Genomic DNA, 23,323 nt, shown 5'->3' with positions numbered 1-23,323 from the left:
CCATGACACATGTGTTGGTAAGTGTAGGAATGGATTTAGACACTAGGAGAGGATATATTGTTTAGGTATTATCCTTCCTTGCTCATGCTAGTGAGATCAGCAAAGTACGATTGTTTGCAGCTTAAATTTAGAAGCTAAGACAAGGTTGACTTAACCTTCTAGATCTAGAAACAATAATCCAGGATGCTTTAAGGCAGACTGAATTTTCCTGGTATTACCCCTCCCCCCCCCTTTAAAAACAACAAACACACACACATTGTTTTGTGAAGAAATAAAAGTATTATTTACTTACATAATCTAGGTCTTGAAGCAGCAATTACAGAAGCAAAATGATAACTACTATCTAAATTACAAAAGTACAAAAGGTAAGTTCAAAAACGGTTCCTGATCTCAGGCATGCACATGTGGTCAGCTTGGAAGCATGATGAAGAAAGGGAGACGTGTCAAAGCAGGAAGGAAGTATGAGACATTACAGCTTCCTGCCAAGGCAGACAAAGGAAGTGATCTCACAGAGTTCTCTCTAGCAAATTTTACAGAAAAGCTCTGTGAGCCTCAGCCCCTTCATGTGCCCATCTGGCAAAACATGAATTGTTGGTTTGATGTCCAACAGTAACATCACATCTGGGCTACTGCAATGTGCTCTCGGTGGGACTTTCCTTGCCCCTGGTTCAGAATGCCAGAGTCTGGGTGGTGAGTGATGCTCCTTATCAGATACACATCATACCAATGTTGAAGAATCTGCACTGGCTGCCTATCAACCACATGGCAATTTTTAGGTTCTGCTAAAAGGTTAAGGGACCCCTGACCATTAGGTCTAGACGTGGCCGACTCTGGGGTTGCGGTGCTCATCTCGCTTTATTGGCCGAGGGAGCCAGCGTACAGCTGCCGGGTCATGTGGCCAGCATGACTAAGCCGCTTCTGGTGAACCAGAGCAGCGCATGGAAACGCCGTTTACCTTTCCGCCAGAGCGGTACCTATTTATCTACTTGCACTTTGATGTGCTTTCGAACTGCTAGGTTGGTAGGAGCAGGGACCGAGCAACGGGAGCTCACCCCATCGCGGGGATTTGAACCACCGACCTTCTGATCGGCAAGTCCTAGGCTCTGTGGTTTAACCCACAGCGCCATCCGCGCCCCTCTTAGGTTCTGCTACTTACATACAAAATCCCAAATAACTCTGGACCAGGTTTCCTGGGAAAACCATCTTCCTCTTCATTACACAGTAAGGGCACTATGAAAAGTCAGTGGGACCTGGTTAGCTTTGCGGTGGCCTGATGTTTATCAGCAGTCACTGTGGTTTAACAGGGAACTCTGGGAATTGGAGCTCTCTGAGGGGAACAGGGATCTCCTAACAACTCTCAGCACCCTTAACAAACTGCAGTTCCCAGGATCATGACAGTTTCAAGAAACAGAACACTGCTTTAAATGTACAGTGCAGACAGAGCCTCAGTTAAGTTCTAGAACTCTATATTGTTTCCTGTTTGGACTGCATGTTGGACAAACAAGTATTAAGAGCACAACGTTTTTAGAATCTAGCACATTCTGGCCTGAAATATTCAAATCAAATGCAAGACCTTTCAATAGTTACAACATATTGTGCTCTCTATGTTGTAACTATGGCCTGAAATATTCAGCAGCAATACCTGCTGAATATAACTACAATGTAACAATACTTAGTCATTTACATTCAAGCAATAGATGTGTTTTAACAGCAATATGTTATGCTCCGATTCAAAGCAAATTACCTGTTTTCAGCTGCTTATGCCTTATGAGGCTTTTAAAGCAATTGACTTAAAATTTGAAACACTTACCTCTGAGTTTTGCACATGGAGTGTATCTATTGAAGCTCTGTGGAGTTTGCTTCAGTTGTTTAATTTAAATTTCAGCCTTACCAAAGCACAGAGAAATGGGAAAGGAAAGCTGTAAGGAGGTCTGAGTCTAAATATATAAATTGACGGAGGTTTCCTGCAAAGTTCCCCCACCCACTCCCAATTGAATTTTGTGCAGAAATGAAGGTTTCTGGAGTTCTTGGTTCTTTTGTGGTTTACAGAAACCATGTTTTCTGGCCCAATTCTAAAAGGGTATGAGTCTTTGAGTAATGCCAGTGAAAGGAACTGATCTGGAATAATCTTAATGTTGCTCCTAATAAAATAAGTATAAAATTCTATTATTAATTTTATATCTTGTTTATGTGTTGTGTGTGAGTCAAAGGAAGGGTGGATATTTGGGGAGACAGATTTAGCTGCCTGTTACTTAACAACTGAAATCTGTTCCCCTGTAATTTAACCCCAATAGATCTAGTCTTCACCTCTGATGTATTAGGAGCATAGGAAGATGCCCTATACTGAGTCAGACCATTGGTCCATTTTGCTCAGTGTTGTCCAAGTTATGTATTTTTGCGTTCTTCAGATGAAGGGTGGTATAGAGTTTTAAAATAAAATAAATGGCTCTCCACAGGTTCAAGCAGGGGACATTTCCAGCCCTACCTGGGATCTTCTGCTTGTAAGGCAGATGTGGCTACTACAAGATTATCAGGTGGTGAGGTGAGGAGGTGTATGTGGAAGTCCAAAAACAGGGCCGGTCCACCCATGAGGTCACCCATGTGAGGTGACCGCCTCAGGTGGCAGGATCTACTGGGGCAGCAGATCCTTAAGATTCCCTTCCAGATGCAAATATCCTCAGCTTTACCCAACATTCGTCACACTCAAAGTAGACCCCCTGAGATAAATGGACAAGAATAATTTAGGTTCTTTAATTTCAATGGGATTGGGGGTGTCAGGGAATTCCATCAGAAATGAAAATGGGAGTGGAAATTCCCTCAATTCATCAGAGGTCAGGAATGGATATCATAGAAGCAAATATGAGCAGCATTTGTTGCTATTGTTGTTTTAGCCCACAAATGTTACATAAATTATTGTGTTACCTATTGTGTTGTTTTTGCCTTTTCCCTTCCATTGAAAAGCATTGAAATTAATTACACAAGTTTCAGCCGTAGCAAATAGCAAGACAAATAACAAAATAACAAAGGTTTCAGCAGAAACCGACGTGTATCAAAATGGAAACAGTGCTGATTACAACAAACCCTGGACAGGAAAGAAATTGCTACCTCCTGATATCCCTGCTCTGAGTAGAACACCTTTTGTAATAATTATCTATTTCTGTCCTAAATCAGAATTTTACTTCATTTCTTTGGGAGGTGTTGTCCCTTCCCCGTCCCCCTTCTCTCTGGAAGGCCTTTTTTGCCAATGATTTTCTACTGTTTGCATTTCATGCAATTAGAACAAATAGTCATTAATGCAATTAGTGCAGGCCTGTAAATGTACTTCAGATCGATTAGAGGGGAGCTGAAATAACCACAGGGTTGTAAACATTTCAAATTACATTTGGGATTCTTGAAAATCAGAAATGATATGTCAGTAAGAAGCAATGATAAGCTGCATTTTGAAATAATACTGGCTCTGTGTCTTTAAGTCTGTGAAACCGCTGTGTACTTTTCAGTAATTGAATGAGACATGCTTAACCAACAGATGATCAGGGTGGAAAGAGTTGTGTTAAGAATGTGATTCGAATTGGAAAATAGAGAATTAGCAGTGCTGCCTTTCTCCCAAGTCTCCTCCTGGCAGCTGTGTTATTTATAATCACTCTTTCCCATTTCTTTTCAGTTTTATCCAGATGTGAATATTTATGTAGCAAGGTTTTTCAGCAGTGCTGGTCCAAACTTTCCCATTCCCCTCGCCATCATGAAACAAATGTGGTCTGTACTATACAGCAAATTGAAGTAGTCAACGTGCCTGCCAATACCACAAAGGGCATCTGCAAAAGATCTTAGTAAACATCCCCTCAAAAATCCACAATGCACAAGAGATGGTTTGTTCTTTTTGCTCAGTTCCTCTTTGCACTGCTTCAGCCTCTCTTACACCCTTCACGGCAGCCATTTTGTGACGGCCATTTTGTGATGGGTGGCCCACAGTACCTTCTCAATTTTCCAGATGTTTCTGCTGGCCCAATAATTTCAAAGCACCTGGCATAAAGTATAAAGATAGGACACAGTATAGCCAAAATCATTTCACAGGAAGCGCTTGCCATGGAAGAGGCTGTAGGGATTACAATGCGCCAATCCATTTCCAATTATTTTTGTCAACGGCCAAGGCCTCCTACTGCCTTTCTACCATTAAACAGCATGCAAACCATCTCCTCCCCCGCCTCAAAACCAATATCCTCCCCAACACACTCAGTGTTTCCATTCAAGGAAATTAAGTCTGTATGGTGCTGTGGGTTAAACCACAGAGCCTAGTACTTGCCGATCAGAAGGTCGGCGGTTTGAATCCCCGTGACGGGGTGAGCTCCCGTTGCTCGGTCCCTGCTCCTGCCCACCTAGCAGTTCGATAGCATGTCAAAGTGCAAGTAGATAAATAGGTACCACTCCAGTGGGAAGGTAAACGGCGTTTCTGTGCGCTGCTCTGGTTCGCCAGAAGCGGCTTAGTCATGCTGGCCACATGACCCGGAATCTGTACTCCGGCTCCCTCGGCCAATAAAGCGAGATGAGCGCCGCAACCCCAGAGTCGGCCACGACTGGACCTAATGGTCAGGGGTCCCTTTACCTTTACGTCATGACAAAAGATATTGACAGTGTTCAAAATTGAATGTAGACAGGAAACCCCATTAATAGTTTCCTTTTTGTCCTAGGAATGGAAACAAATGCCATTGTGGATAGAGGTAAGTAAAGTAAAGCTATAACTTTACAATAACCTGTGCTTCCTTTTAGTAAAACAAAAAACAAAACAACCCAAAGCAAAACAAAGCCCCTGTATTGTGGGTGCAAGAACAAAATCACTGTCATGGTCAGCACACACACAAAAAAACATGCCAGCACTCCATACTCATGAGGTAAGTTAGGCTGAGAGGCGGTGTATGGCCCATGGTCACCCCATGAGCTTCATGGCCAAGGGGATTTGAACCCTGGTCTCTCAGGACCTAGTCCGACACTCTAACCACTACACCACAGGTGGACCGAGCTTGATGGGGCAATGCCCTGTCTGCCCTAATGGACCAGTGGGTTTGTCACGGAAGGGCACAAACTAAGGTTATGCAAAAAATTAACCTCCCATCCCTCCCTTTTCTTTTCTTTTCTTTTCTTTTCTTTTCTTTTCTTTTCTTTTTCCCTGGCTCTTGAAATCCCTCAGACGTTAATTGGCAATCGGGTCGAGCTGATTAAATGGCAAATGTGCCTGTGTGTGGCATCCTTCCCTGACACTGTTCTGCATCCACTGGAGATTCCCGCTCCAGATTGTCACTCTGTCAGAGGCATGAATATCACCAGGCGGTTCCAGCTGCTGGGTCTTCATGAGGAGCATCTGTCGAAGCAACCAACCATTTTTCTCTTCCCTCGCGGCCTGCAGGGCACTTACCAATTGTGCCAGCTCCCAGAGACCTCTCTATCTTGTTATGCCACTAACAGCCTGTCAATAAAGGTAGGAAATAGAGACGGTTCTTTCAGCTTTTTGTTTTGTTTTGTTTTGAAGACATCACTTCAATCAGCTCTTTTAATTTTTCCCCCCCAAGCAGCAACATACTTGACTAAGCCATTTTCAAGTCTGGCGCCGAAGCGCCATCTCTTAGGAATGCTCGCCGTTTTCTATCATCCTGGGACTCGGATAATTAAGCAATCTATCAAGAAGGAGCTTCGCGGGGCTAGCCTGCTTTCCTCATTGACTTGACCTTGCTTCTTGGATGCTCCCCTCGAAGCTGTGATGGATATTGTTAGCTCTAATCATTCCCTCAAGGTTGCGGGCATCTATTTTGTCCAAGAGATGAGAAGAACAACATTTGTATCTTTCAAATTACGCCGCTTTCTGCCATTCCGTCGGAAACCTCCCGCTCTGGGCTGTGCGATTTGGCGCGGCGTTTAAGCACAAGTCCTACCAAACAGGTGTGAATGCTTTAAAAACTGGAGTGGTGGAAGCAGGGAGGTGGATGAATCTGTTGATTCTGTTTTCTCCCAATTTTTAATTTTTCCTGTTTTAAATTCAGTTCTCCACATTTCCGAGTGAAAATTTGCCAGCATTTTAGTGCAGTGGTACCTCGGGTTACATACACTTCAGGTTACAGACGCTTCAGGTTACACACTCCGCTAACCCAGAAATAGTGCTTCAGGTTAAGAACTTTGCTTCAGGATGAGAACAGAAATCGTGCAGCGGCGGTGCAGCGGCAGCGGGAGGCCCCATTAGCTAAAGTGGTGCTTCAGGTTAAGAACAGTTTCAGGCTAAGAACGGACCTCCGGAACGAATTAAGTTCTTAACCCGAGGTACCACTGTACAAGTTTTGCTAACCATGCTTAATTGTGCAAAATCGATTTGCATATGCTATTTTCACTAATAGATGCATTTAATGCATGGTTTACCCAACTTACACACTGGCTGGCTGCAGAACTGCACTGCAACATTTCGGGAAGGACAAATCTTGAACAGGGGCTATGTTTTGGTTTTTGCGAATGCAAATTAACAACAGCAGCAGCAGCAACAACAATATTTTTATTATTTATACTCCGCCCATCTGGCTGGGTTGCCCCAGCCACTCTGGGTGGCTTCCAACACATATAAAAACATAATAAAACATCAAACATTAATTTAGGTAAGTTTCTCCCCCATCTCTAGTGAGGAGTAAAAACATTCTTCCTTGCTCATCCCCTTTCTATTGTTTCAGCTAATGAAGTGCAGAGCCAGGCAAAAATTTGCAGAAGATATTTCTTTCCCTTGAGAACGATTTCTACTTACAGCAAGAGCAAAACCGACTAACCAAAATCTTTTTTTGGCAGTTGGGTAAAGAAGATGTACTTTTAAGATCAGGTTTCTATCTATGTTTAGATACAATTGGATGCCATTTTGAATCCAGGTGGTGGCATAGGATTGCCATACGTCCAGAATTTCCCAGACATATCCGGAATACAGCAGTATCCGGACAGAAATCACAAAAATCTCCAGGAAAATCCGGGCGTATAGCAACCTATGTCGGCAGTGTCAATTTTAGTGATTTTTGTTAGAAATAGCTCAAAAACTTCTTTGTTTTCGGCGAATTTGCCTAAAAAAGCTCAAAACTGCACAGATTTTAACTGCTGAATTCAAAACAGCATTCATGTTTTGGTTGCTTAGGATTCCTAGAATCATAGAATCATAGAATCATAGAGTTGGAAGAGACCACAAGGGCCATCGAGTCCAACCCCCTGCCAAGCAGGAAACACCATCAGAGCACTCCTGACATATGGTTGTCAAGCCTCTGCTTAAAGACCTCCAAAGAAGGAGACTCCACCACACTCCTTGGCAGCAAATTCCACTGTCGAACAGCTCTTACTGTCAGGAAGTTCTTCCTAATGTTTAGGTGGAATCTTCTTTCTTGTAGTTTGGATCCATTGCTCCGTGTCCGCTTCTCTGGAGCAGCAGAAAACAACCTTTCTCCCTCCTCTATGTGACATCCTTTTATATATTTGAACATGGCTATCATATCACCCCTTAACCTCCTCTTCTCCAGGCTAAACATGCCCAGCTCTCTTAGCCGTTCCTCATAAGGCATCGTTTCCAGGCCTTTGACCATTTTGGTTGCCCTCCTCTGGACACGTTCCAGTTTGTCAATGTCCTTCTTGAACTGTGGTGCCCAGAACTGGACACAGTACTCCAGGTGAGGTCTGACCAGAGCAGAATACAGTGGCACTATTACTTCCCTTGATCTAGATGCTATACTCCTATTGATGCAGCCCAGAATTGCATTGGCTTTTTTAGCTGCCGCGTCACACTGTTGGCTCATGTCAAGTTTGTGGTCAAACAAGACTCCTAGAGCCTTTTCACATGTACTGCTCTCAAGCCAGGTGTCCCCCATCTTGTATTTGTGCCTCTCATTTTTTTTGCCCAAGTGCAATACTTTACATTTCTCCCTGTTAAAATTCATCTTGTTTGTTTTGGCCCAGTTCTCTAATCTGTCAAGGTCGTTTTGAAGTGTGATCCTGTCCTCTGGGGTGTTAGCCACCCCTCCCAATTTGGTGTCATCTGCAAATTTGATCAGGATGCCCTTGAGTCCATCATCCAAGTCGTTGATAAAGATGTTGAATAAGACCGGGCCCAAGACAGAACCCTGTGGCACCCCACTAGTCACTCTTCTCCAGGATGAAGAGGAACCATTGATGAGCACCCTTTGGGTTCGGTCAGTCAGCCAGTTACAAATCCACTGAGTGGTAGCATAGTCAAGACCGCATTTTACCAGCTTCTTTACAAGAATATCATGAGGCACCCTGTCAAATGCCTTGCTGAAATCAAGGTAGGCTACATCCACTGCGTTCCCTTCATCTACCAGGCTTGTAATTCTGTCAAAAAACGAGATCAGGTTAGTCTGACATGACTTATTTTTCAGAAATCCATGCTGACTATTGGTGATCACAGCATTCCTTTCTAGGTGCTCACAGACTGTTTGCTTAATGATCTGCTCCAGAATCTTCCCTGGTATTGATGTCAGACTGACTGGGCGGTAATTATTTGGGTCCTCTCTTTTCCCCTTTTTGAAAATAGGGACAACATTTGCCCTCCTCCAGTCTGCCGGGACTTCGCCTGTTCTCCAGGAATTCTCAAAGATGACTGCCAGTGGTTCTGAGATCACATCTGCCAGTTCTTTTAATACTCTTGGATGCAGTTCATCTGGCCCTGGAGACTTGAATACATCTAAACTAGCCAAGTATTCTTGTACTATCTCCTTAGTTATTCTGGGCTGTGTTTCCTTTGCTGAATCATTTGCTCCAAATTCTTCAGGTCGGGCATTGTTTTCTTTATCGGAGAAGACTGAGGCAAAGAAGGCATTGAGGAGTTCAGCTCTTTCTGTGTCCCCTGTTTGCATTTCACCATCTTCTCCTCTGAGTGACCCCACTGTTTCTTTGTTCTTCCTTTTGCTACGGACATACCCATAAAAGCCTTTTTTGTTGCTTTTAACCTCTCTAGCAAGCCTGAGTTCATTCTGTGCTTTAGCTTTTCTGACTTTGTGTCTACACGTGCTGGCTATTTGTTTGAATTCCTCTTTGGTGGTTTCCCCCCTTTTCCATTTTTTGTACACATCCTTTTTTAATCTTAACTCAGTTAAAAGTTCTTTAGATAGCCACCCTGGCTTCTTTAGGCACCTTCCATGTTTCTGTCTCATTGGTATTGCCTGACGTTGTGCTTTTAGTATCTCCCTCTTAACAAACTCCCAGCCATCATGAACTCCCTTTCCTTTTAGTATTACTGTCCATGGGATCTCACCCAGCACTTCCCTAAGTTTTATGAAGTCAGCTTTCTTAAAGTCAAGAAATTGAGTCCTAGTATGCTTGTCTGCTCCTTTCCGCTGTATAGTAAACTTCAGAAGAGCATGATCACTCGCGCCTAATGATCCTTCCACTTCTACCCCACTAACCAGGTCATCAACATTGGTTAGGACCAGATCTAAAATGGCTGTTCCTCTTGTTGCTTCTCCCACTTTCTGGACAATGAAGTTGTCTGCAAGGCCAGTGAGGAATCTGTTGGACCTTATGCTCTTGGCTGAGTTTGACATCCAACAAATATCCGGGTAATTGAAGTCCCCCATTACTACTATCTCCCTTCCTTTTGCATGCTTGGCCATCTGTTCCAGGAAGGCATCATCTATGTCCTCCGTTTGGCTTGGGGATCTATAGTAAACTCCCACAATGAGGTCACTGTTATTCTTCTCTCCCTTAATTTTGACCCAAATGCTCTCACTTTGGCTTTGAGGTTCTAAATCTTGGATCTCTTCACACGTATACACATCCCTGACATATAACGCCACTCCTCCTCCTTTCTTGTCTGGTCTGTTTCTCTGAAATAGATTGTATCCCCCCATTATTACATTCCAATCGTGGGACTTATCCCACCAGGTTTCAGTGATGCCTATTATGTCATATTTAGTTTGCTGTACCAAGAGCTCAAGCTCATCTTGTTTATTTCCCATGCTTTGCGCATTAGTGTACAGACATTGAAGTCCATTAATCATTCCCCCGTGACTCTTATTTAAGGATTTCTTCCTCCCACCACTAGGTCTGTGTGCTGTTTGCTCCATTTGGTCTATGACATTTGGATGATCATCTTCATCAATTGATAGACTCCTACCTTCAGGAGCACTGTCTCCCTCCCCCACATTAGTCAGTTTAAAGCCCTCCTGATGAGGTTTCTGAGATTTTTGGCAAAAACATTTCTCCCAACCGTTGTGAGGTGCAGCCCATCGCTTGCCAGAAGTCCATCTTCAAGAAACTGCAGTCCATGATCTAAGAATCCAAACCGTTCCTGTTTACACCATTTGCGAAGCCAGCTGTTCACTTCCACTATTTTCCCCTCTCTCCCTGGGCCACGTCGTTCAACTGGGAGGACAGATGAGATCACAATTTGTGCATTTAATTGCTTCAATTTCCTGCCCAGAGCCTCGTAGTCTCTTTTGATCTTCTGGAGGCTATTGCTTGCAGTGTCATTGGTTCCCACATGAACCAAGAGGAAGGGGTATTTGTCAGTGGGTTTTATGATTCCTTGCAGTCGTTCAGTTACATCTTGGATCTTAGCCCCAGGGAGACAGCACACTTCCCGAGACATCTTGTCAGGCCCACAGATCACTGCTTCTGTTCCCCTCAGTAGGGAATCCCCTATCACCACTACACGCCTCCTCTTAGGTTTGGTCGGGGTTCTTCCGTGAGCTGTCCGCTCCAAGGTCGCCTGCACATTCCCTGAGGACTGACTTGTACCCTGAGCAAAGTTGGGTACAAGACAGCTCATAAAATCTATTGTGATGCTTTAGGATTCTTTTGTAGCTACCATGCATGCTTAAAATGAGGCATCTGATCAAGGCTTGTATTTTAAAATGAGCTTAAAAAATATATTTGCAAATGTTTGTATGTTTCATGCCAGACATAAAGCAGCTGGCTGAGTACTCTGGCAGCTGTTTATCTTCTTGATCAAGGGGCCCCCTGATCCATAGCAGTACCTTAAAGTTGTAAAAGGAAATTACAGGCTGGGAGCAAAAGGTCATACTGACCATACAAATTACAGAATACAATCAAGCTGCAAAAACACAATTAAGAGTTGGTAAATAGTGAGATTTATTGTTTAACAGAAAATACTAGGTGCCTCCCATTAGACTTGAGCCATATTTTCATAAGGTTAAATGGCAAGAGCTAATAGGAACAGCAGCTGGCTTGAAAGGGGGGTGTAAATTTAAGGGGTTGCTTTTGGAAACTGTTTTTACTAAGTTCCTTTCCTTCTAAAAAGCTATATATGTTAATGTATGAAATATATTGGCTTAAATGTAATTATGCAAAGGATTTAGAAAGTAAGAAATGTTAGATTCTTATTTCATTGATGGTGTGTGAGAAGGTGAACCCAAGATCTCTGTTTAAGATAAAAATTAAAACCATGAGCCATCTGTTTTAGCCATCTGTTTTGGAGTGAAGGGGTAATAGGGCAAAGATGATCTGGTAATTAAGGTGCCTTGTCGAGGCAAATGTAAGATATATGGCTACTTGTCTGCCATTTATGGATAGAAGGAAATATAGCTCTTTGTCTCCCATAAAAGGTAATAGGAAATGGGTGTATCTTTTATGATTGGTTCTAGCAAACAGCCAATAGGAATTTCAACCAGGCTGATTGGACAGAGGCAGCCAAAGGAGGAGCAAGGGGGCTGGGCTGAGGAAATATAAGTGATGGCCATCAGGGCTGGAGTGGGCAGAGCTTTGGTAACCATATACCACTGTGTCTCTCATTTATTTGTCTGACAAATAAATTATTATTTTAATTTCTCTATTGCTGCGTTGAATATTTCATTCCAGCTAAGCGTTAACCACAAGCAGGGTGCTACAAAAGTAGGGTGTCAGAACTAAACAGTGCTGTTCATATCCATTCCCTTAGGGAGAGCGGATTATGTACAGGTAAGTGTACATTTCAAGTGTCATTAAATGCTTTGTATTTTGAAATAAGTGCAGAGAAGTTGGTATTGAAATACCTGACCTATTTTGCATTAAGAGGCACAAACAACTTGAAAATCAACTTTCCCTTCTCTCTATCTCTTTCAAATCTATTTCTTCTAGAGTTTCAAGCAGTATCTAAAAGATAGGGCAGTGGGGGTGAGTGGGAATTCACTCAATTGTGTGTTTGTCAGCAGTTTGAGTATTTTCATTTATTTACTTCCTCCTTTCCTTTGAAGCTCAGAGGCCTCCCAGAAAACATCAGCAGGAAGAGAAAAGCTTTTCCTTTATGTTCCAAGGGATAATGGGCCGGTTTGTCAATTGGCGCAACTCCACTACAATCTTAATAATTGTGTAAAAGTGCTCTTTACAATGCAGTCTCTAGCACAGAGCTTTCCTACAGCCTTCACCAGGTAACATTCCACCTCTATCAGCCAATCAAAAGTCTGCTGCTTCCTTAAACATCTCTGTCCATCCTCCCTTACTGCCTGGCCCCTACCTCCAGGATGCCCAAGCAAGGCTACCTTCAAATCCCTTAGCAAAATATTATTATTATTATTATTATTATTATTATTATTACTACTACTACTACTACTATTAATTGAATATATATCCCATCCTTCCTCCCAAAGAAGGCTTAGCTGTTCCTCCCTAACTTTAACTAGGAATGCAGAAGAAATTCAGTTTAGTCCACATTTCAATGTGAACCTATCCAATTCACACTTCCCAAAACAAGATGCAAGCTGAAATTCAGCTCTGCTTTGAAATGGACACTACTCCAACTTTTGCAATGTAGTTTTCCAACCAAATGTGGTGAATAAAAATGTTAATAAAGGGGGAAAGTGTGTGAGGGGTGTGTGTTGTGTGTGTGTGTGTGTGTGTGTGAGTGTGTGAGAGAGAGAGAGAGACATACAGAAATGCATTTTATTCCTTGCAAAATGTTGCATATTCTGCAAAAGCGAATACAAAAGAATATGGATACAGTGGTACCTTGGGTTAAAAACTTAATTCGTTCTGGAGGTCTGTTCTTAACCTGAAACACCACTTTAGCTAATGGGGCCTCCCGCTGCCACCGCGCCACCTCCGCGCGATTTCTGTTCTCATCCTGAAGCAAAGTTCTTAATCTGAGGTACTATTTCTGGGTTAGCAGAGTCTGTAACCTAAAGTGTATGTAACCTGAAGTGTATGTAACCCAAGGTACCACTGAATTAGGCAAAACACGTACTAAAATGCTGGCAAATTTTCACGAGCCTTTACTTATTCATTTATTTAGATGCAAACTGTTACGGAACTGTGGAGAACCAAACGTATGACTAGGAAGGGGAGAAACCCAAATTGACAGATTGGTCTGACCTTATCTGCAGTCTTGTGTTAAGCACGTCACTGCATTGGTGCACATCCTTGCCTTTCTTGCCCTCTGTTATTTTTCTCAGTTCTGCCTGTGAACGAAAGCTCCCTGAAGGCAAAAGCCCCCATTTACTTTGCCTATGCAACTCAGTGACATGCTGTGTGCATTAATGGGGATGGGGAACCTGTGGCCAAATCTTGCTGAACTCTGCCTTCCATCAGCCCCAGGCAACTTGCCCAGTGATCAGGGACAATGGGAGTTGTACCTCAACTCCCTGACATCTGAAGGGCCACAGCCCCGCCCCATTGCAGGTATCATAAATAATAATAACAGTACCTTTGTTCTCTCTGTGCCTTACACTGGCTCCTGATGCATAAGTGTACTCCAAGCCACACCAGCCCAGAACCACCTTGATACTTTCATATCTGCTGCACCAGACCAAAAGCATATCTAGTCCAATTTCCTGTTTCCTACAATGGCCGTCCTGATGTCTTAGACACACACCTGTTTCAGGTGCTGGCTGCTCATCACTTGCTTCCTGATAACGTTATGTACTCACCCTTTGGTCTACTTCCTGTTAGTCCAGGGCTGCAGAAATTAAACATGGTCTGGCTTTCACTCATAGCGTGACAAGACTGTGGACGGACATTGTACCCTTCTCCAAAGCGCTGTCCAAAAGTGGAGCAGCTTTGCAGCCTGCAGAGAAAACTGCAAAGCCCAAAGGCCAGCATCGGCTCAACTCCAGCAGTTACTCCTTTACGTAAAGCAACCCAATGAGAAAATCTGCTTTGTCTTCACCTCCCTGTTTTAAGAAGAAGAAGAGTTTGGATTTGATATCCCACTTTATCACTACCCGAAGGAGTCTCAAAGCAGCTAACATTCTCCTTTCCCTTCCTCCCCCACAACAAACACTCTGTGAGGTGAGTGTGACTAGCCCAAGGTCACCCAGCAGATGCATGTGGAGGAGCGGAGACGTGAACCCGGTTCCCCAGATTACGAGACGACCGCTCTTAACCACTACACCACACTGGCTTTAAGTGAGCTATTTCCCCTGTGGAAGAACATCCTACTTTGAAAGAAGCTGAGATTCAGCTTCTTGCTTTCCTAAGTTCTTGCAGCCACGGTCTCACCTCAGTTCAGACTCTCCGCAAGATTGCAGATGCATCCTGCTCTGGTGGCCTCAGGAGCATCAACTTCCTTCTTGCTGGAGCAGTTCGTGCTGTTTTCCGATTGGCAAATCTCCAGATGTTGTGAATTAGGAATGGTAGCGAAGTCGCAGTGATGCCATTCTGTATCACGAACCCAGGAAACTCAGTCATGTGTGGAGGTTAAGTTCTTCCTGCCACCACTTCCTGCTTTCTCATCAACGGTTGCATAGCTGTCAACATTTCCCTTTTTTTAAGGGAAATTCCCTTATTCCGAATAGGATTCCTCGCAAGAAAAGGGAAAAGTTGACAGCTATGAACAGTTGTTGGTGGGGTTGGGTTTTTTTTTTTTGCATAAAGTCCCAGTTATTTGTGCATAAATCAAAGCAAACTGGGAATACAAGTCCCTTCCCTATAAAGCAGAGTTTACGGCTCTGAAGCATCCTGTATCCGACGGCTGTGTAGGCTGCTCCTGTGCAAATGATGCTCTAAATCATTGAGCGTGGCAGGGATCTCTCTGCATCAACTTTATATACTCCCTGGGCAGAGAGAGAGACAGGTTTTTCATTTTGGGTAGTGCAGATGACTATGGGCAATGAATCTGTGAATTACAGTACACAACTCTACAGTTTGCGTCTCTACCACCACCGCTCTTCATTTAAGGTGATGGTTTTACTCTTTCGAATAACAATTCTGTGGTTCTTGTAGTACCCAAAACCAGTTCATTAATCAACGAAAGCTTTACCTGACTGATCGGCGCAGGCTGGTTTTAATTAGCGAGGGCAAATTTTAATAGGCAGATCCGCCGTCTAAGGGCATAAATTTTGGTTGTTTGCTTTACCAAGCAATTTTAATCTGGGGGCTTTGCTGTAAGAGGGAAATGAAATTAATTCTAAAGCTAACCTTTCCCTTCGCACACTACATGGCAACTTTTGTTTATTAAATTCTCAGTTCTCACCTTTCCTTCCAAGAAAGCAGTTCTCGACTTTACTCCTTAAAATTCCAGCATCTCCAAGGTAGGGCTGGGATAGTCTCCCGGCCTCAATCCCTGGAGAGCCACCAAGGGTCGATGAAAATAAGGCTCAGCTAGATGGACCAATGCTCTGATTCAGCATGAGGCAGGTTTCTATGTTCGTATTGCAAATGGCAAGTGAAGCACCGGAACTGTTCCTCTGCAACATGAAAGAGGCAGGTGCAGCTCGCAATATATCTCTGAAGCAAGCGGAGCTTTTGTTTATTTACAATTTCTTTCCAAACAGGGAAAAGAAACCTGGAATGGGATGCGGGAATAGATCGAGGAAGAGGAAGCAAGGCAGGTGGTTTAAATCATTCTAACTCTCTGTAAAGAATGAAGGCAGCCCTGGAGATGAGAGCAGGAAGATCAGGTGTTTTATATCTGTGTATAAGGTCACAGCAGCACCTGACTGCCTTCCGTCTTGGAAATCGCACCCTGGAGGAATCTCAGGCAATGCTTAACGTTTCAAGCAGTCAAGAATGCAACCACCAACATTTGCTCAATGCAGAGCAGAAAACCTGCATTAGGTTCCACGAGGACCACGACAAGCGGCTTCCTTTTGGTCAGGCACAGAGCTGATTTTTCTTTGCTTTTTTTTTTATTCAAAATTGTAACAAGACATATAATCCAAAAACATATCATCCTTGTTTTTCCCCCCATTTTTCCTCCCTCCCCCCCTCCCACAAAACCCACCCACCCCCCGACTTCCCTCAGTTCCAGTCTTTGGTTTCTCTCAGAATGCTGTTTTCTGCATGTTACAAAGTTGTATAGATCCTCAAACTATTTAGCTGATTATTATCAATAAAAAGTTTGTGAATGTTTATTCAAAACCTGCCAAGGAGTCCAGTTCGCTTTGTTCCGTCTTCAGATACTTTGTAAAGGGTTCCCATTCATCCTTAAAGTCACAGTTATCCTTGTCCCGTAGCTTACATGTCAGTTTTGCCAGTTCTGCATAGTCCATCAATTTTTCTTGCCATGATTCTTTAGTTGGGGTTTCTTCAGAGTTCCATCCTTGTGCTACCAGAGCTCTCACGGCCACAGAGCTGATTTTTCTTCTGCTTTTGGTTGTATGCAGGCTAGAGGATTTCAAATAGGAGGAATGCTCAATAAACTTTAAAGACCCTCTTTTGGATTAAATTCTTACCCCAGCAATGTATTTTAAGAGCATTTGATGTGTTATATGCCTGATTTTGCAATGTTAGCAATGCAAGTCAAAGAATAATCCTTTAAACACACACACACAGAGAGAGAGAGAGAGAGAGAGAGAGAGAGAGAGAGAGAGAGAGAACAGGCAGGTGTGTGTATGAAAAAGCTTGTACATTTTCTTATAGGCTGCAAATCTATATACTCATACCCAGGAGGAAGTTCTATTAAAATCGCTGGGATTTACTCGCAAATAAATATGCACAGCGTTGCATTACACACACACAAACACCATGATCTGGGCCCAATCTGGCACTTTGGATTGGCCTCCATTTGACCTGGGACTATCCAGGGTTGAGTTGCACTTGGTTCATTTGTCTCAAGGTCCTTTTGGATCCAGAGGGGCTTGGTTCTAAAAGTAAGCAGATTACCAGACAGTGAAAGAGGAGCGTACAGTAGTCATGGGACACTTCAACTACCACAATGTCTGCTGGAACTCAACCTCTGCACAAATATAAGATGGGGGACACCTGGATTTTCAGCAGAGGAGACTGAGAGGCGCTGATAGCCATCTTCAAATGATAGCCAGTCGATCCTGGAATGAATTCTGGTCGATCGCCATGCCCCCTCCACTGAAGGCATTCCTGAGCAGCCACCACCTCGTCCTGAGCTCAGGGGAGGCAGGCTGTTTTGACGCTGCGTGCACACCCACACCTGCCCGGGCACGCGCCCACCCACCCTGCACCAACCGCTGTCATGGCGGAGGGAAGCAGTCAGTGCCCACCAGTCCACACTGCCCCCATCCCTGCCCTCTCAGGGGAAGCAGCCGGCGGTGTGCACCCACCCACTCACCCTGCACCCTGTCAGGAGCTCATCCTACACTCGAGTAGGACCCTGGTAAAGACACATGCCCAACTGGCATGTTATCTCCCTCCTGGTCGATCGTTCGGGAGCTTCATAAGCTTTCTTCAGCCCGAACATCACAGTGACCGATGCCAACCGACACTGGCACACTTAGGGATCCGCAGAGTTTGCGCATCATGCGTGACAGACCTCAGCAACTCAGCATTTTGACTAATCTACTTTATTTACATATAAACACACGCAGAGCACTGCAACATGGCTCCCTCTCTCTCTAGCATCAGGCAGAAAAAGAACAAAGGACAGTAGTCCCACTTCACGGAACACAGTAACACAAACATCCTGTCTCTGTCACTTCCCACTCTGTGGAGTCAAAACATACACCGTCATGTGATAGACAACAATCCCATGACTGCAATCATGGAGCCGGAATTCTAACACACCCATCCCTGGGTGGTAAATCATTGCTAGTTTTTATATTGGATCATAGATCGCAGCCTACTTCAAGTTGGGCATGCCTGCCGTAAGGGATGGACTTAGCTCAGTTGTATAGCATGTTCTCTGCATGCAGAAGGTCTAGGTTTCACTTCCCAGCATCTCCAGGTAGGGGTGGGAGGATCTTCAATCTGAAAGCCTGAGGAGGCGCTGCCAGTCAACACTGAGCAATTGTCTGGCTCAATATGAATCTGCTTCCTATGTTCCTCGTTCTCTTCTCCATCAACCTCGTCATAGAATCCAGGAGTCTGGGAGATAGAAGCTACGTTCTGTGCATCTTAAGCCCTTGTTTCTCAGTCAAATATGCAGAGGTACAAGCCGCTAGGTATCAGTGATTACATCTAATCTTCCATAATAATGTATTCATATTCCCAAACAAACAAGGCATGGCAAGATCTAATTATGGTGTTTGTTAGCTTAGACTCTGCTTACGCATTCTTCCAGGCTCATAGCTTCTCCCTGCTGTGTACTACTTTCATTAATTTCCCCTTCCTCAGACTTTAAAGCAAATATTAAGCACACCAAAACAGTGAATACCCATAAGACTCCTGATCCTGAAACCTCCAGGAAGACGCTGCAGAAAACAGGAAATCAGGCGTACATTTAGCAGCTGAAAATTCTTCTTTCTAAGCAAAGCAGCTTAATTTCTTGCTGTGAGGGAACAGGGGAAGCAAGTTTTTCCTCCTCCTGATGATGCAGGACTTTCCACCCTATTTACTGGCAGATAGAACTTAATGAGATTTAATGGTCCAGTCTGGACAATTGTCCAAAGCGTCATAAACTGTGATTTAGGAAGCCAGGAATAAATGTCAGGGCCAAACACTCCTCTTGCAAATTTCCACTTCCCCTCCTACCATCATGCACCAACTGACCCCATCGTCTGTTGCACCAGAAATCCCTGCTATGTCCAAATGGGGGAAACCAGGGGGACTCTGACTTGTAAGTAAGAGAGAGGTCTTTATTGAGGCAGGTAAGGGTACAGGTTCACCAGCAGACACAGTGCTCAGGTGTTATAACACAGAAGTTCAGGAGCCGGGCAAGAAGTTCAGAACTGGGATGAAACAATGAGGATGTCCCAACAGGTTAACTGACACCCAACTTTTCCCTTGCTGGGTTTTGCTTGGCCGGAGAATGGCAGCGCAAAATGCAGAGAAAATGTGGAGAAGTGTGGGTTTCAAAGGCTGTCTGTGTTTCTTTTCTCATATTGTTTTGGGAAGTGCAAATCAGGAAGCTTTGAAATGTGAGCTGGGGGGGGGAATTATTCTCCACCTCCCATCCCTAAGAGGGAAATAGTACCATGTAAGAGGGGAGGCTATAAGACCGTTAAGACAAGAGTCTTATAATGATCTGAGTTTGGCACTGAACCCACATTGAGAAACCAGGCAGAGGCCAGGCTGCCAATTTCACTTTTGCCACAGAAGTTTAAATAAATAAATATGGTCTCCAGAAGTTTTGACTGTTGTACTGGAGGGAGGGAGCGAGATCCCTAGATTCTTCAAACTCTTTGGGGACCCTATATGTCTCCTCCGTATCACACCCTTAGGGGCACTTACATCATTTTGAAGGTGAGATGTTTGCTGTGGTTTATCGTACCCCAGGTACCGTCTAACTCCTTTATATACAATAATGCTATCTCCTTTGATTTATATTGTGTATCTTTGGCAGCACTACTTGCCTTCCCTCTCCCCCTCCTCCGTACAGGCATGCACTGAACTGAAGGCCATGGGGAATTCCTCGATAATAACTTCCAAATTTATTTCCAGGCCCTCGCAACGAGCCGGCAGCACTTCGCCATTTGTTACTGCGTCAGAGTCTTGGTGGCAGAATTTGGTTTTCAACACCTGTCTTTTAGATTAGAGAAAAGGTATTGAAAATGATTTAGGTCCTTCCGCATCCAGTGCCAACGCTCCTCCAGATCTGTCATATTTCCCCCCCTTTAGTGCCCTCATATAGGCACAGAGAGACTCTGAAGGCCCCTTCATTAAAGCACACCATCAAAGAAGATCTTGGAAAGCCAATTCAAGCATTTCTTTAAAAAAGGGGGGGGGGGGTGCCAAGTTCTGACAGATCTGCCCCACCTTGCAGAAGTAGTTATACTTTGCAGGTGCAATTCTGTTTTTCCTTTCCTATGATTCGGGTGGATTCGAGGTCTTTGCTCTGACAACAGCATTGCCAGGACATGTTAGAATCATAGAGCTGAAGAGTTGGAAGGGACCACGAGGGCCATTTGGTCCAACACCCTACAATGCAAGACTCTTTTGCCCAATATGGGGCTCGAACCCACGACCCTAAGATTGAGAGTCTCACACTCTACCAACTGAGCTATCCACAGGGCAGCATTAGACCAAGGTTAGATGGAAAGATGGACTTTGTCATTAGATGCATGGCTTGGGCCTCTTTAACACGGGGGACAACTAACATCCCTCCTCCGAACGACCTCAGTGGTCGAGTTGAGATTTAATGGCTTGCGTGATCCTAAAGGTATTCTGGATCCAAGTTGTTTGGGGCTTTAGACCTGGCTTGATAGCTTATGGGCAGCTGGTGCAAATGTTTTAGCAGAGGGGTCACATGCTGTCAACCACCTGCTCCCTATCAGCAGTGCATTCTGCACTCCCTAGAGCAGAGGTCTGCAACCTTTAAGACAAAAAGAGCCACTTGGACCCGTTTCTGAAGAGAAAAAAAACTGGGAGCCGCAAAACTTACAAAACAGTAGAAAACAAACTGGACTTCAGAAAAGAGCAACTGAAATGATCCAGGCAGGGTTTTCCTCCCCACCCTCTCAGGTGGGTGCCGTTGCCAGTCTAAGAGAACAAGGGAGGCATTCAGGGCGAGTTTTGGCACCGCTTTCTCTAGAAAAATAGCACTGGAATCCCGGGGACTCCCCTGCGAAGAAAGGTTGCAGCATTTGGGACTTTTTAGTTTTGAGGAAGGTTACCAGACGTCCCCGTTTCCCGGCGACAGTCCCCAGATTTACAAATCAGTCCCCTGGCAAAATCTATTTAATAGGATGTTGAAAAGTGTCCCCGGATTCATTGAAAAAACAAACTGGTAATCTTAGTTTAGAGAAGAGGTGACATGATAGGAAGTTGGCAAATTATGCATGGAATGGAGAAAGAGGGTAGAGAAAAGCTTTTCCCCCTCTCTTGTGGACCACCAGAACTTGTGGACATCCCAAATGTTCAAAGATTCAGGGCAGAGGAAAGAGAGGACTTTTTCACCCAGCGCACAATTGAACCATGGAACTCCCTCACACAGGCGACAAGTTGGACGGTCTTAAAGAAATTCACAGAGGTAGTAGTAGTAATGGAGCTGGGGGGTGGGGGTGCGAGGGGGATACACAGATGCCTCTGAGGGAGAGGATTTTGTCTGTCAGGGGAAGGAAATGCAATGGAGAAACCAAAAGGGATAAGGTGCTACCATTAAAAAAATAAAATAAGGTTTTGTTTTTTTTAAAAAAAAAAATTATTAAGGTTTTAGACAATAAAAAAGAGGGGGGGAAACATACACAATACATATAACAACAACACACACAAAAAGCAACACAAAATTCAACAATAAAAAAAAAAACATAACAATTAAAAACAATATCTCTTTTCCATTTCCATTTTTAAATTACTTACTTTCTGGACTTCCTCATACCTCCCTCTTTTGTATTCCAATCCAAATTATTTGTCCAGCAGTTTCTTTTCCACTTTTTTAATCCCAAACTTTAATTTAATAAAATATTAAAATATATAACTTCAACTTCTTTAAACCTAATCCTTGGTCTTAGTATCATATAACATTAAAATTTTCCCTCTTAATATCAAATTTCCATTTCTTTAAACATCTTTAATCTTAATCTTAATCTTAGTCTATCATTAACTTTAACCTGTACAGCTGGAAACCACTTATTTTCAATCCAACATCGCTCTAACATTCTTTAATTTTGCAGTGTTTCTGAAGATAGTCTTTGAATTTCTTCCAATCTTCCTCCATCGACTCTTCTCCCTGGTCACGGATTCTACCAGTCATTTCCGCCAATTCCATATAGTCCATAAGTTTCATCTGCCATTCCTCCAGCGTGGGAAGTTCTTGTGTCTTCCAATACTTTGCGATGAGTATTCTTGCTGCTGTTGTTGCATACATAAAGAAAGTTCTATCCTTTTTTAACACCATTTGGCCCACTATGCCCAGGAGAAAGGCCTCTGGTTTCTTGGGGAAGGTATACTTAAATACCTTTTTTAATTCATTATATATCATTTCCCAGAAAGCCTTAATCTTTGGGCACGTCCACCAAAGGTGGAAAAATGTACCTTCAGTTTCTTTACATTTCCAACATTTGTTATCGGGCAAATGATAGAAAATAAAATAAGGTTTTAACCTAAGAAGCGAGTGGAGGTTAAACCGAGCATTAAGTGGCAAGGGCTGAGGTCCCCTGAGATTATATTTAATTAAGAAAAATGACAATGATGCTGTTAATGATGGTGGCAACAGTGGCGTAGCATGGGGGGTGCAGGGGGGGGCCGGCCGCACCGGGCGCAACATCTGGGGGTTAGGGTTAGGGGGCGCAAATCCACGGGTTAGGGGGCGCAAATTACTTGCCTTGCCCCGGGTGCTGACAACCCACGCTACGCCACTGGGTGGCAATAGCAATAATAGTATTAATAGTAATAATTGCTGTGGGGCAGCAAGCCGCCCACTGCCGGTTCCCGCTCGGCCAATCGCCCGGCGCGCGAGCTGCCACCGGAGGGGCCGATTGGAGGAGGCTGGTCTGGGGGGCAGGTTCAAGCTGGCCGAAGGCACCTGACAAAGCGGGCGAGGGAGCGTCCGACATGTGGCAGCTTTGTAAGCGGGCGCAAAAAGTCCTGTCTGGCCGACACGGCGCTCAGGGACCGAGTCCAAGCAGGCTGCGTTTTCACAGGCATTTTCTGGCAACCGCCGCAAAAGACTTCACAGGATGGCCGGGTACTTTCTACGCTTCTCATGCCAGTAGGAAATTGAGGAACGCTCCCTCGCCTCTACCCCTGCTTGGTTCCCTGTAATGTGGCTTCTTGCAGCGAGAATGTAATGTATATGTAATGTAAGATCAGTTTATTCTTTTTATGTTTGTTGTGTAAATTTTTTTGGGGGGGAAATCATTCACTCATTTTGTGGCATTTTGTTTTGGCTGCTGGGGGTACATGGGTAGCTCTAGTATCCGCCCCGGAGCCGCGGCAAAGGTGTAAAAGAGCCACATGCGGCTCCGGAGCCGCGGGTTGCCGACCCCTGCCCTAGAGGGCAGCCACACAGAGAGTGCCTTGTCCCCCCCCACTCCCTTTTTATTTTCACAACAACCCTGCGAGGTAGAGTTGGAAGGGACCACGA

At 44.2% G+C, this 23,323-nt stretch overlaps 1 long non-coding RNA gene across 1 annotated transcript; it reads left to right on the top strand.

Moving 5' to 3' along the window:
* The first annotated feature begins 308 nt into the window (after nucleotides 1-308).
* LOC308475488 lies at nucleotides 309-16,031 on the top strand. The gene is made up of 3 exons (XR_013985256.1): nucleotides 309-690; nucleotides 4,686-4,715; nucleotides 15,723-16,031. It is a non-coding gene; the product is annotated as an uncharacterized lncRNA (long non-coding RNA).
* Nucleotides 16,032-23,323: the final 7,292 nt, after the last annotated feature.

Source organism: Podarcis pityusensis (genome assembly GCF_964106645.2).
Source record: "Podarcis pityusensis genome assembly, chromosome: 4".
In the NCBI taxonomy this organism is placed as follows: Eukaryota; Metazoa; Chordata; class Lepidosauria; order Squamata; family Lacertidae; genus Podarcis; species Podarcis pityusensis.
Note: the sequence above shows the minus strand (reverse complement) of the source record. Positions and strands in the feature narration are given on the sequence as shown.